The following is a 12,303-nucleotide window of genomic DNA, read 5'->3' on the forward strand; positions in this document are numbered from 1 at the left end:
TTCAGAAGAAGTGCTGAAGCGAAGTTCACAATGAACCCGATCGACTGTCGGGTCCATGCCGACGGATGGTGGAAGGGCAGTTACAAACACAAACACAAAGTATAAGGTTTTGCATGGAAAATCCAACGAGTAAAAGGGAAGCAACACAGATAATAAATAATAAATAAATAATGATAAGGCAGTCCTCCTAATACTGGTAGACTAATACTAATCCTCCTAATGGGGCCAGTCAAAGAATCTCACTGACTTAAAATCACCTTGAACACCAAGAGTAAGTATTTCCGCCGACTGTCGTTCTCTGAACTACAACTGTAAACTAAGAGATATTCCATTCAATCTTACCATTTTTACCACTCTTACCCACCTTTCACTGAATTCACTCGGGGACAGTACCTCTCTTTCTACCTCACCTTTCTTTATAAGCAAAACATTAAAATGTCGATGAGGATTCGACTAAAGAGGATAAAGTCTTTTCTCAGACCTTTCAATCTCGTCCACCACGCAACTCCCTTCACAATAGCCACGAGATAGAAACTGTCGAAGATGGACAGTTGTGTAAACAACGATGTGGACTCGGGCGATAGCCGGATCCGTTCGATTCGAGACAGCTATTCGTTGTTAGTTGCAAAGGGTTCGGAATGAGGTAATAAAACAATGCACATTAAACAGGGAGCATATAAATATGTTGGGGCTTGACAGAGGGGAAGGGCGAACTGTATTACACAGATAGAGCAGGGACAAGATTAAAATTTATAAAATCGTACAAGCAATTACACGAATGAAAAAACACTGGATCGAATCAGATCACCCCACGTCTCTGTCCGCCCACCGTTTCTTGTTTTATAGTTTTATCCGCCCACAAGTATCCGTTAAACATTTTCTACGTGGGTTGATCAAGGAAGTAATTCACATCCTTAAGAAACACTTTTAATATATCATAATAAAGTCTAATGTTTAACACAGGATTCTATTTATAGCATGTTCCTTATATTCTGCCTCCTACTTCTTGTTCGCTCTTTTTGTGTAGCTAAGTAACGCCTGCTGAAACAAGAATTTGTCATTGTGTCAGTCAGGCACTGGCTACTCTTGTGGGGGACTTAAATTCCATTTTATCTTCCCTTTCATCTTTGCTAACACAGTTGTTCTGAGTGAGGGGTGTACTGTATTATTATTTTCAGGATAATACTCTTCTTCGCCTTTTTGAAAAATATTATCTCTTGCTGTTCATCTCTCTTTCTTATGACTATTTTTTTTCCTTTTGCATTAACCTTTCGCCCCCCCCCCCACCACCACCACCACCGCCGCCGTCGTTTTGGAAACTTTCCTCTGCGGCCATTATTTCTTTCTCACCACATGACCATGGAATTGTAGTTTCAGTTGCTGTAATCAGGGTACAAGATGTCTGCTTACTTATTTTCCAGGATCGGACTCGAGGAGATCATATTCATCATTTCCAGATCTTGTTTGGATACTCAGATACTCGATATTGCTTTACACTCTCCTCCGTTCTTGTAATTTTTCCAGATTTTCAGGACAAAAGCTTTCAACTGATTTTACTACCAGGCCTTTTCTCCAGCACCATCATCTTCATGTCATTTGTCTCAATGCGTTCAACAAGGCAAAGCTCTGGTGTCGCCTTGTGGCTTTCGGCCAGTCATTAAGACTTGCAAATTCACCCTGACACTCCCGATGATATGACGCCTCTCGTTACCTCGCTACTAACTAGCCATCCATGTTATGATACAAGAGTAATGAACAATAACAAGTCCACATCTTTTCCAATGTCTCTGACTCCATCCTTGTATATGTCTCCCCCAGACACTGAAGAATAGGTGTATGGATGGCGATGTGACTATTTCAGCCAGTATTTTGGTTGAGTCATCGGTTCTAAATGTACAACAGACAGTACCTTAAGCCTAACATGCCCCAGTCGATAAAATTTCTCTCGATATTTCTTGGAGTGCTTCTTTCGTTTAATGATAACAAGGGTGCCGACTTGACCAAGGCCTTTGACACAGTGAAGCGTGAGACGCTCTAGAAAATTTTGTCAAAAGATGGTCTTCCTAATAAAATGATAAGAGTAATAGTATCGCTGTACAATAAAATGATAGCAACAGTGATATCTAGCAGTCAATATTCAGGGGCATTTTCTGCTACCACTGGAACCAAACACGACTGTGTTTTAGCTCCTGTACTTTTTTTCCATGTTCTTTTCAATGATGCTCCAACATGCTGTGGGGGGATACCATGAAGATGTAAAATTCCTGTTTCGCATAGAAGGAGGTCCACTAAACCTAAGAGGGCAAAGTTTCAGGTCAAAGAAAAAAAACCAAAGAAGAGATTCTACGATGCTTTCCGTTTGCTGATGATTGCGCTTCATTTCTCATACGTTTGAAGAAATTCAGGAAACAGTCAACAGGTTTGCTGCGGCAGCTCATGCATTTTCAGTATCAGCATCAAGAAAACTGAAGTTTTATTCCAACCAAGGCTTGGGTAGAACACACTCGATATTCAAATGTGATGACAGACAAAATTCCACTCAAAATTAGGTCATTTAAATATCTTGGAAATATAGTAAACTTTAGGAGTACTCTTGATGACGAAATCAATGTTAGAATATCTAAGCTAAAGATGCTTTTGGAAAAGTTTTCCATCGTTTGTGGGATGAACAGGATGTAAATTTGAAAACCAAAATAAATTTGTACAATTCTTTTATGGGGCAGAAGCATAAACTGCCAACCATAACAGATAAAGAAACTTGAAACGTTTCACATGCGCTTTCTGTATAATTGCTGCGACATAAAATGGCAAGATAAGCTAACAAATGTCAAGATCTTAGAAAAATGTGATATCTCCAGTATCAAAAGCACGCTGCTGAGAATTCAGTACAAATGGGTAGGACATGTTATTCGAATGAAAGATGACCTTATTCCGAAAATTCTTTTATATGGCCAACAAGTAGACGTACGCCGCGGTAAAAAGAAGACCTGTCCTTAGATGTGAGGATAAGTTGAAGCAATCACTAAAGGTTCTACAGCTTACTTTAACATCTTGAGAAAGTTATTGCTTAGCTCGATCTGCATAGCGTAAAGTGTGTCATGGTGCGTCAAAACAATTTGAATTGAAGAAACAGAACATTTGCCCAATCTCAGACAGAATAAAAATCATCAGTATCCCCATTGTGACTCGTAACAAAATCCATACCTGGTCTCAAATTACTCTCACACATCCATCGCAAATAGATGCGGCTTCTATTTCTAAAGTTGTTTTTGTCTTCTCTCTCTCTCTCTCTCTCTCTCTCTCTCTCTCTCTCTCTCTCTCTCTCTCTCTCGCTCACTCTCTCTCTCTCTCACTCACTCTCTCTCTCTCTCTCGCTCACTCTCTTTCTCTCTCTCGCTCACTGTCTTTCTCTCACTTTCTCTCTCTCTCTCGCTCACTCTCCCCCTCTCTCTCTCTCTCTCCCTCTCTCTCTCTCTCTCTCTCTCTCTCTCTATCTATCTATCTATCTATCTATATATATATATATGTCGGACGCTAGACTGGCGGACCAGTTAATCTGATCAGGGTCTGGTTTGGTCCCGACCTCCAGGTGGATAATAATTGGGAAGAGATGACAGACAGGGTGGCCTTTATAACCCAGAAATGGGCAGAAAGTAATTTGTCCCTCAAAGGTCGGGAAGATGTGGCGAATGACTACATTGCATCTGTCATATACTACCGCCTGACTGTCGTCCTTTGCCCTGCTGCGTGGCTGAACGGGCTGGTGCGTTCGAGGGGACAGGTCCCGCTTGTCAGACAGGTACCGCTTGTCAGACAGTCTATTTGCTGTCAACACCCGTTGCGTGGAGAACTGGGCATGCTGTTGCTGAGGATGCGCAGACATGCACTGAAGCTGCGACATCTCCAGCGAAACCTTAACGGTGAACAGGTGTGGTCGCTGTTTGTTGAACGTGCTTTTCTGCGGCTCGTCTCCTTGACGGAGCTACAGTCGAGGATCAGGCGTAGACCGAGGCAGGGCGCTTGGCACCTGGAGTGTCTCCAGGCGAACACAGCCATCGGCCAGTCGAGCAATGCGGTCGATGAAAGTTCCACCTTGGAGTTCTATGGGGGATTAAGGAAGGGCAAGAGCGACGACGTACTCGGAGAGATCCTGGGCTTTGAGGAGGATCAACTGGCTGGTCTCTTCTGGAGGACTTTCGGGCCGGGAACTATGAATAACTTCCAGAAATCCCTGACCTAGCAGTAATACCGGGGGCGCTGCCGGTTTGAGATAAGCTCTTCAGGCACGATTGTGCAGTCAGTCGGGCTTGTCCGAGATGCACGCGGTGCGATGAAACCTTTCTGCCTCCTCTCGTACAGTGTCTGCACATTGTTGACTTGCGGAGCTTTGTCGAATAGATATTGTCACGTGTAAGACGGATCCGGCTATCGTCCGAGTTCATTGTGAAGATTGCCCCGCCTCCATCCTTTGGCAAAAGAAGTAGATATAGAAGTAAAAAAAAAAGTAGATATAGAACCACAAAAAACGTAGATATAGAAGCAAAAAAAAATAGATTGACACGTTTATTTTTTTTTTTTAAGAAGATACACGCAATGTCGAAATATCGTTCCCTTGATGACAATGGCACTCTTTATTTTGCTTCTATATCTTCTGGGGGAGTTACCTCAATCCTATAAATATTAACCAAAATGAAGTAGATTGACACGTTGATTATTTTTTTTTTTTTTTTTTTTTTTGAACCTGTGGAAGACACACGAGATGTCGAAATATCGTTCACTGCTGGTAGAATCATTTAGCAAAATGTTTAGCAGCATTTCGGCTGTCTTCATGTTCTGAGTTCAAATTCCGCCGGGGTCGACTTTACTTTTCATCCTTTCGGGGTCGATAAATTAAGTACCAGAGCAACCCTGGGATCGATGTAATGAACTATCCCCTCCCCTAAATTGCAGGCCTTGTGCCTATAGTAGAAAGGATTATTATCATTATTATTGACTCATATGCCAAAACATACAGGACAGGTAAGAGAATACACCCTAGACGGACTGAGAGTGCATGCGGAGCCAAAAGTTCTGACAGATACCATTCAACAGCACCATCAAGCAGACACTGCAGTACAACTTAGCAATCCAGCTGCAGAACATTGAATGCATTTAACAGTCTAGCAATGAACTGATAATCAATCCAATTGAAATTTATAATACAGATTTTATCACAGTTTGAAAAAACGGTTCAGGCTAGCCTTGTCGGCTTCTAGACAAGTCCCTGGGCTATTGTTACACGTACACTCCACAAACCCTCTATAGATTGCAAGGTTTGATGTTCCACCGAAAGCATTATTCACCTGACAGACTACTTTAGAATAAAAGTAGAGAAAATAATGGCGGGTTCAATATATATACAATTTTCTTAAATTTGCATAAATGTAAATTTAAGATATTTTTATGCTAACATAAATAAGTAAGTAAAAGATGTATTTTACACATATACACATGTACACACACAACATACATACAAATGTGTGTATGCTAGATATACCCGTGATCCGTTGGGTCACAACCACTCCAAGTTGAAAATGTCGATGCGCGACGGCAAAGGAAGAAATTCTATTTCGAATTTCATGGAATAAAATTCTTAAATATAATGATACAGTTCTGCCTTTGGTGGGACAACATAAACACGATCAAGTGTTCTTTGAAGACGTTCAAATGGCCTTCAACTTGTTTTCCTCGCTTTCTTCTTTGCCATTCTTTGTTACTACTGTTCCAAATGAAATACATGGGTACCTTAACATAAAGTAATGTTTTTACAAAGTCATCATTGATGCACAATGAAAAGAATTCCGTCAATGTAGTTCTTATATATCGTTCATTGACAGCCATATATATATCCTCATTATTTCTGAGCGATATTCTTAGTTCATTTGGTAGATGAACTTGCAGTCTCGATATTGCAGGTGCTCTTTCATGAATTGAAAATTCTAAAATGCACACAACTGCTTCGGATGGTCCAATATACCTAACTAATTTCGTTATCATTGTTTGAACAACAGCTTGGACATTTCCTTTCAGAGTGTATTTGATGACGTACTTAATTGACCTCACTGAGGCAACGATTTCAACGTTGCGGTGGCATTTGAATGCTCTTAACAGAGTTTCATTATAAGGTACAACTCATTTGTTTTTCAGCTCCTCTATGGCAACTGATCATCGTCTATAAAGAGATAGTCTCTCTGTTTTTCTGCCTTTTGATTAAGATGACAACCTTTACCATAAATATCAATATTTTATTGTAAATAAAATAGTAATTTTCCCCTTTAAGAAAAAAAAATCAAGTACGTGTGATACAAAAATATATCTCAGAAAAATATAGGGAGAATTTTTATCTTTCAGTCCACTGTACGTCGAAAGTTGTATAAATGTTTAAGGGAAGAAAAAAGAAAGTAATAAAAAGGACGGATGGCGGTAGCTGCAACGACTCTTTGAAGTGTCACCGCCGCAAATCGACATTTTCAATTTGATTGTTTTTCTTAAATGGGGAAATGACTATTTTATTAATAATCTTCATCACCTTAATCAAAGGGCAGGAAAATAGACAAACTTAAAATTTTAGAATATGATAGATAGATAGATAGACAGACAGACAGGCAGACAGGCAGATAGATAGATAGATAGATAGATAGATAGATAAAACAAAATACATACGCATATTTTTACACATCTATATACACACACACACAAGCACACACACACACACACACACACCACACACACACACACATGCTCGCACACATATATACATAAATTTATAAATCTGTGTACATATACATTATTAGACATATACATATATATTTGTATGTGTGTATGTGTACGTATACATATATAAATGCACACACACATACACATATATATATGCATACATATATATGCATACATATATATATGCATACATCTATACATAACTTACATAAGGACATCACATATACATATTGAATGTATATGAATTACACACACATGAACAGTAATGAAATCTACCCACTCGCATTCTAATGCATCGTACACATACACATCCACGAGTGTAAGTTTATGCACACGAACGTGCATGCGTCAGTAAATTCGGGTAACCGTAATCTCCAAAGGCTGTCTTGGATTACACAAGAGAGCCTTGTCATTTTTTGTTTGTTACATACATACATACATACATACATACATACATACATGCATGCATACATACATACATAAATACATGCATGCATACATACATGCATACATATATGCATACATGTTTCCATACATGTATATATATATACGTACATGCATACATAGATACATGCATACATACATTCATACATGCAAGCATACATACATGTTTACATACATGCATGTATATATACCTACATACATACATGCACACACACATACGTGCATGCATACCTACATACATACATACATACATACATACATACATGCATGCATGCATGCATACATACATACATACATACATACATACATACATACATGTAGGCAAAGATGAAAACATTGACTTCGTCGAAAACTATGTTCCCACTACTTACTTGATCTATTTACAAATTTTACACATGCCTCTAATTCCTCGAAGCCCGTTGTGAATAAAACAACATAGTAACTGTCGAGCAATTGGCGTATAGAGGAAGTGTGGGAAATATGCAGTAGTATAGCCCACTGCAGCATGATGCGTTTTGCTTAAACAATACGAAATACATAGCCAGAACTGGTCGCAGGAAATAGTAAATGGAATCTGAATTGGATAAGTGTTCATAATTGGTTGGCACTTACAAGACTATAATATGTAAGTCAATGTTTTGTATATCTCCCCCCATCTCTAATACTGAATGTTACAAATATTTCGAAATTTATACGAATATTGCATAGGCGGAACAAATGCATACTTAAGTAGACTCCAGAATGTACGATATGTTAGTTTTCCAATTCAGTAATGATCACATCTAATAATGCTCTTACGAGGGGTGTTCATTAAAGGTTTTCCCTGACCCACTTCCCAAGGACTGAGGTAAACGAAAGTTGACATAATTATTAGTCCTTTTCTACATAGCCACCACCAATGGTGACACACTTCTCCCATCACTTTATGCAACTCTGAAGACCTCGTCTGTAGAAGTCAGTAGGTTGCGTCCGGAGTCAAGACTTCACCTTGGAAATAAGTTCATCATCATCTCAAAAGTGCTTCCTCTTCAAAATAGACTTCATGGTTGGAAAGAGGTGGAAGTCAGACAGTGCGAAGTCGAGAGAGTAAGGGGGGATGAAGAAAGATTTCATACCCGCCGAGTGTACTTTCATCTGGGCAACATGCGCATTGTGAACTGAGGCGTTGTCTTGGAGGAGGTGAACTCCTTTGGTCAGTATGCCACGCCTTTCTGCTTTGATGGTGTCACGCAATTTCTGCCGCAGAGAAGTATAATATGCCCCGTTAATTGTGGTACCTTTGCCAGAAAATCCATCATCACTATTCTAAAAGACTGTGAGCTTCACCTTGCCTGCTGAGGGTTGGACACGAGCCTTCTTTGGATGTGGTGAGTTATCATGCTTCCATTACTTCGATTGGAAAATAGTCTCAGGACCATAGTGATGGACCCATGTTTCATCCTGTGAGATAAGTCTGCCGAAAAAGTTCTCCCCGTTTTCTTGGCACATTGCCAAAAGAGCCTAAGAGCAATTTACTGGTTCCTGCTTCTGAAAAGGTATGAGCATCCAGAGAATCCAACGTGCAGACAACTTCCGCATGTGCAAATGTTCGTGAATGATTTTTTCTACGGACCCTACACTTATCTTCACTTCTTGGGCTCGTGAATATTCATACGGCGATCCTCTAAAATAGCAACTTCCACTTTATGGATGGTGTCATCATCGATGGTGGAATGTGGTCATGCATGAACAGGAACAGTTTCCACCGATGTCCGACCACATTTGAACTTCGAATGATGGTGCATCGTCACCATAATCTTCTTTCATGTCATCGAACGTCTCTTTTGATGAACGAACTTTCCTGTATAAGAACCTGATCACAGATCTGCATTCAGCTACCTCCATTATAACACCTTATTCCACTTCAGCAGCCGTAAAAGACAAACGAACACTTGTGGAAAGCTGCAATTTACAATGTGACATGTAAAGACATGCATGATTATACGTGTACACGTTCTGCTTCCTGCAATAACCGGAAGTGGATCAGGGGGGAAATATTTAATGAACACTTCTCGTATATTGCTTTCACAGGCACCAACATTTGGATACCAATCCAGGCTCTGGAAAAGATCCGCGGTTTGGATAGCTTGGACAATAAGACTAAAACGATACTAACCACTGCCGGTGAGCTGGCAGAATCGTTAGCACACCGGACAATATGCTTTATTCGTTGAACAATATTTCGACAGTACGTCTGTCTTTCTCAAGTTCAAAGCAAAAGGTGATTAAAAATTCAAAATTTCAGAAATCTAAACGTAAACTATGAACGAGAGTAACCAGCGTCCATACGTTGATGGAATGACATCATCAGTTTTTAAGTTTTATAACAGGCAGAAAGAAAGAAAAAAATAGAAAAAGGAAGACGACAGAAAAAAGGAAAGAAAAGAGAGAAAGAAGAATATTCAATCAAACAGTTTTGTATAAATTTGATGATATTCTCCTGTCATCTTATTCATTCCTCCAGGGCGTGATGTTAATAACCCGCAAACATATTTCTCCTCATACATTCAGAATATTTTTTGAGAATGTGCACTTTCAAGTCTTCTTCAAAATTGCAGCCGCTTGAAACGAAATGTTCAGCAAATTCTGTTGAACTACTGTTCTTGTGCCTGACGTCGAATCTGTGCCCATTAAACCTTTTGTTTAATTGTTCCGTTGTATAACCAACATAAATCAAGTTGTGTTTCGTGCATTCTGCAGCGTACACTAAATGGAAATCTTTAGTTTCCCCCCTTCTGTATAAATCATAACATTGCTGTTATGATTTCTGATGGAATTCACTTCACTCATGTTGTTGCACAATGAACAGGACTTACCTCTCTTGCGGCTGTTCTTTAAGGTACAGCGTGCAAATACTCCAATGTTCGTTTTCTTGGAATCTTCTTGGAGTTTTCTTGCCATCGTTTTATCATAATACTTTGTTGTTCCAGTTTTAGCCTGGATTTCAGTTGTTTTACAGCTTTCGTTGTTTCCTCGTTTTCTTCATAGCTGTCAGGTACTATGACTTCTTTTTTGTATTTGTCAGCTTCTTTTTTTTATTTTGCTCATAATTTTTGACTAAATGTACCAGTTTTCCTTACTTCTGAATTAGGCATTTCTGTAACCCTATGGTAGTTATGTTATAATTGTTTTGTAGTTGCATAACGCCTGTACCACATATATTGTGATATAACCTTTCTATATCAGATATTGTGCGGTGCAACCTAAATTCTGTCATTATGTTATTATTATTATTATTATTATTATTATTATTATTATTATTATTATTATTATTTTCTCTTTTTCACAGGATTTGTTGGAGCTCCTGGAGTCTTGCATGCGTAGCGGGCTTACTACCTGCAGCTTACGGTACCATGCCATTCGCTCTTTTCAGTTATCTAATACCTTTCTGATTATTCTGGCCGTGCCAAGAAGGCAAACCTTTTGTAACAGTTATACTGGGCACTCTATTCCAATTTCCTTTCTATTCCTTTGATGCCTTCTCATACTGTTCTCGAGGACCCAACAAGGATTGGCACTATCTTCAACTTCTTCGTTTTCCATAGCCGGGCTATTTCGTACTTAAGAGGGTTGTATCTGTCTATCTTTTCACCTTCCTTCTTGACTATTCGTGGGCTAAAGGGGCATGCAACGTCAACTATATAGCATATGTGATGCACCTTGTTCACCACTACTAGGTCCGGTCTATTATGCTCTAGCATCTGATCTGTTTGGATTGGGAAATCCCAGAGGATTTTGCTAGTCTCCGCCTCTGCCACTCTCTGTAGTTTGTGCTCATACCACGTCTGGCCTCTCTTTGGCCCCCACTTTTCACACAGTTTCTATTGTAGCACTTCCCCTTGGAAGATTCCTCTCTTGATTTTCACTTCTCCTAGTACTTGCTTCCCTGCTGTCAATTCCCTTCTCCAGCACTTCATGCTATTCCATATCAGGCTTCTCATATTGTCTGCTACTCCATACATTATCACTGTTCTTATTATCCAGGAGTGTGGTATCATATCGTATGCTTTGCGATAGTCAACCCATGCCATGCTCAGTTAAAAATGAGTACCAACCGAAATCTGGTTCACACACTCCCTCCAAGTGACACAACCTGGTATACCGCAGGGTCATAAGGGGAGAGAGAGAGTTTATATCTGCTTGCGACTACATCGGCACCTAAAACATTTAGCGAAAGTAAGATACATGTTACCAAGTTATACTAGTTCGCTGACGGAATCTTTAGAATGCCGGACAAAATTCTTAGCGGTATTATGTAGTCTTTACGTTCTGAGTTTAAATTCCACAGAGAACGACTTTGCCTTTCAACCTTTCGGGACCGGTGAAATAAGTATCAGCTGAGTACTGTGGTTGGTGTAATCACCTATCCACCTCCTGCAAAAATTGCAGGCCTTGCACCAATAGCTGTAAGGGTTATCTCATTTCAGAAAGGCGACGACCTGGCAAAACTATCACTGCGCCAGACAAAATGTTTGGCGGCATTTCTTCCAGCTCTTTACATTCTAAGTTCAAATGTGCCGAAGCCGACTTTGCTTTTCATCCTTCCGAGGTCGATAAAATAAGTACCAGTTGAGCATTTGGCTCGATGCAATCAACTAACACCGCCCTACAAAATGTCAGGCCTTGCGCTCATAGTATCATGATTATTTAGCTTCAGGTTAAATAAGACCGTGAACTGGTAGATTAGAGCGTCATTAAAATGCTTTGCAGTATTTGTTTTGGCTCTTTACATTTTGTGTTCCAATTCCGCCGTGGTCAACTTTGCTTTTCATTCCACAGGACTCGATCAGAAATAAAAGTATTAGTGATGTAGTAAGGGCTAACACCCTTATTCTCAAAATTATTGGTCTTGTGCTTGAATCAGAAACCATTATTTAACCCACATGTCAGTCCCGATAGAGTAGGTACATGATTAATGCCAGTTTATCTGTGATTATTTCATCGAATTTTTACGACATAATGTATTTAGGATTACTTTATTCAGTGTTCCCTTTCTCTGTTGTTGGGATCAATAGCATTAAGCCGTTCTCTTTTCAACCACGAGGTTCCTGAGTTCCATTCCTC

Source organism: Octopus bimaculoides, chromosome 11, assembly GCF_046866305.1.
Source record: "Octopus bimaculoides isolate indiv1 chromosome 11, ASM4686630v1, whole genome shotgun sequence".
In the NCBI taxonomy this organism is placed as follows: Eukaryota; Metazoa; Mollusca; class Cephalopoda; order Octopoda; family Octopodidae; genus Octopus; species Octopus bimaculoides.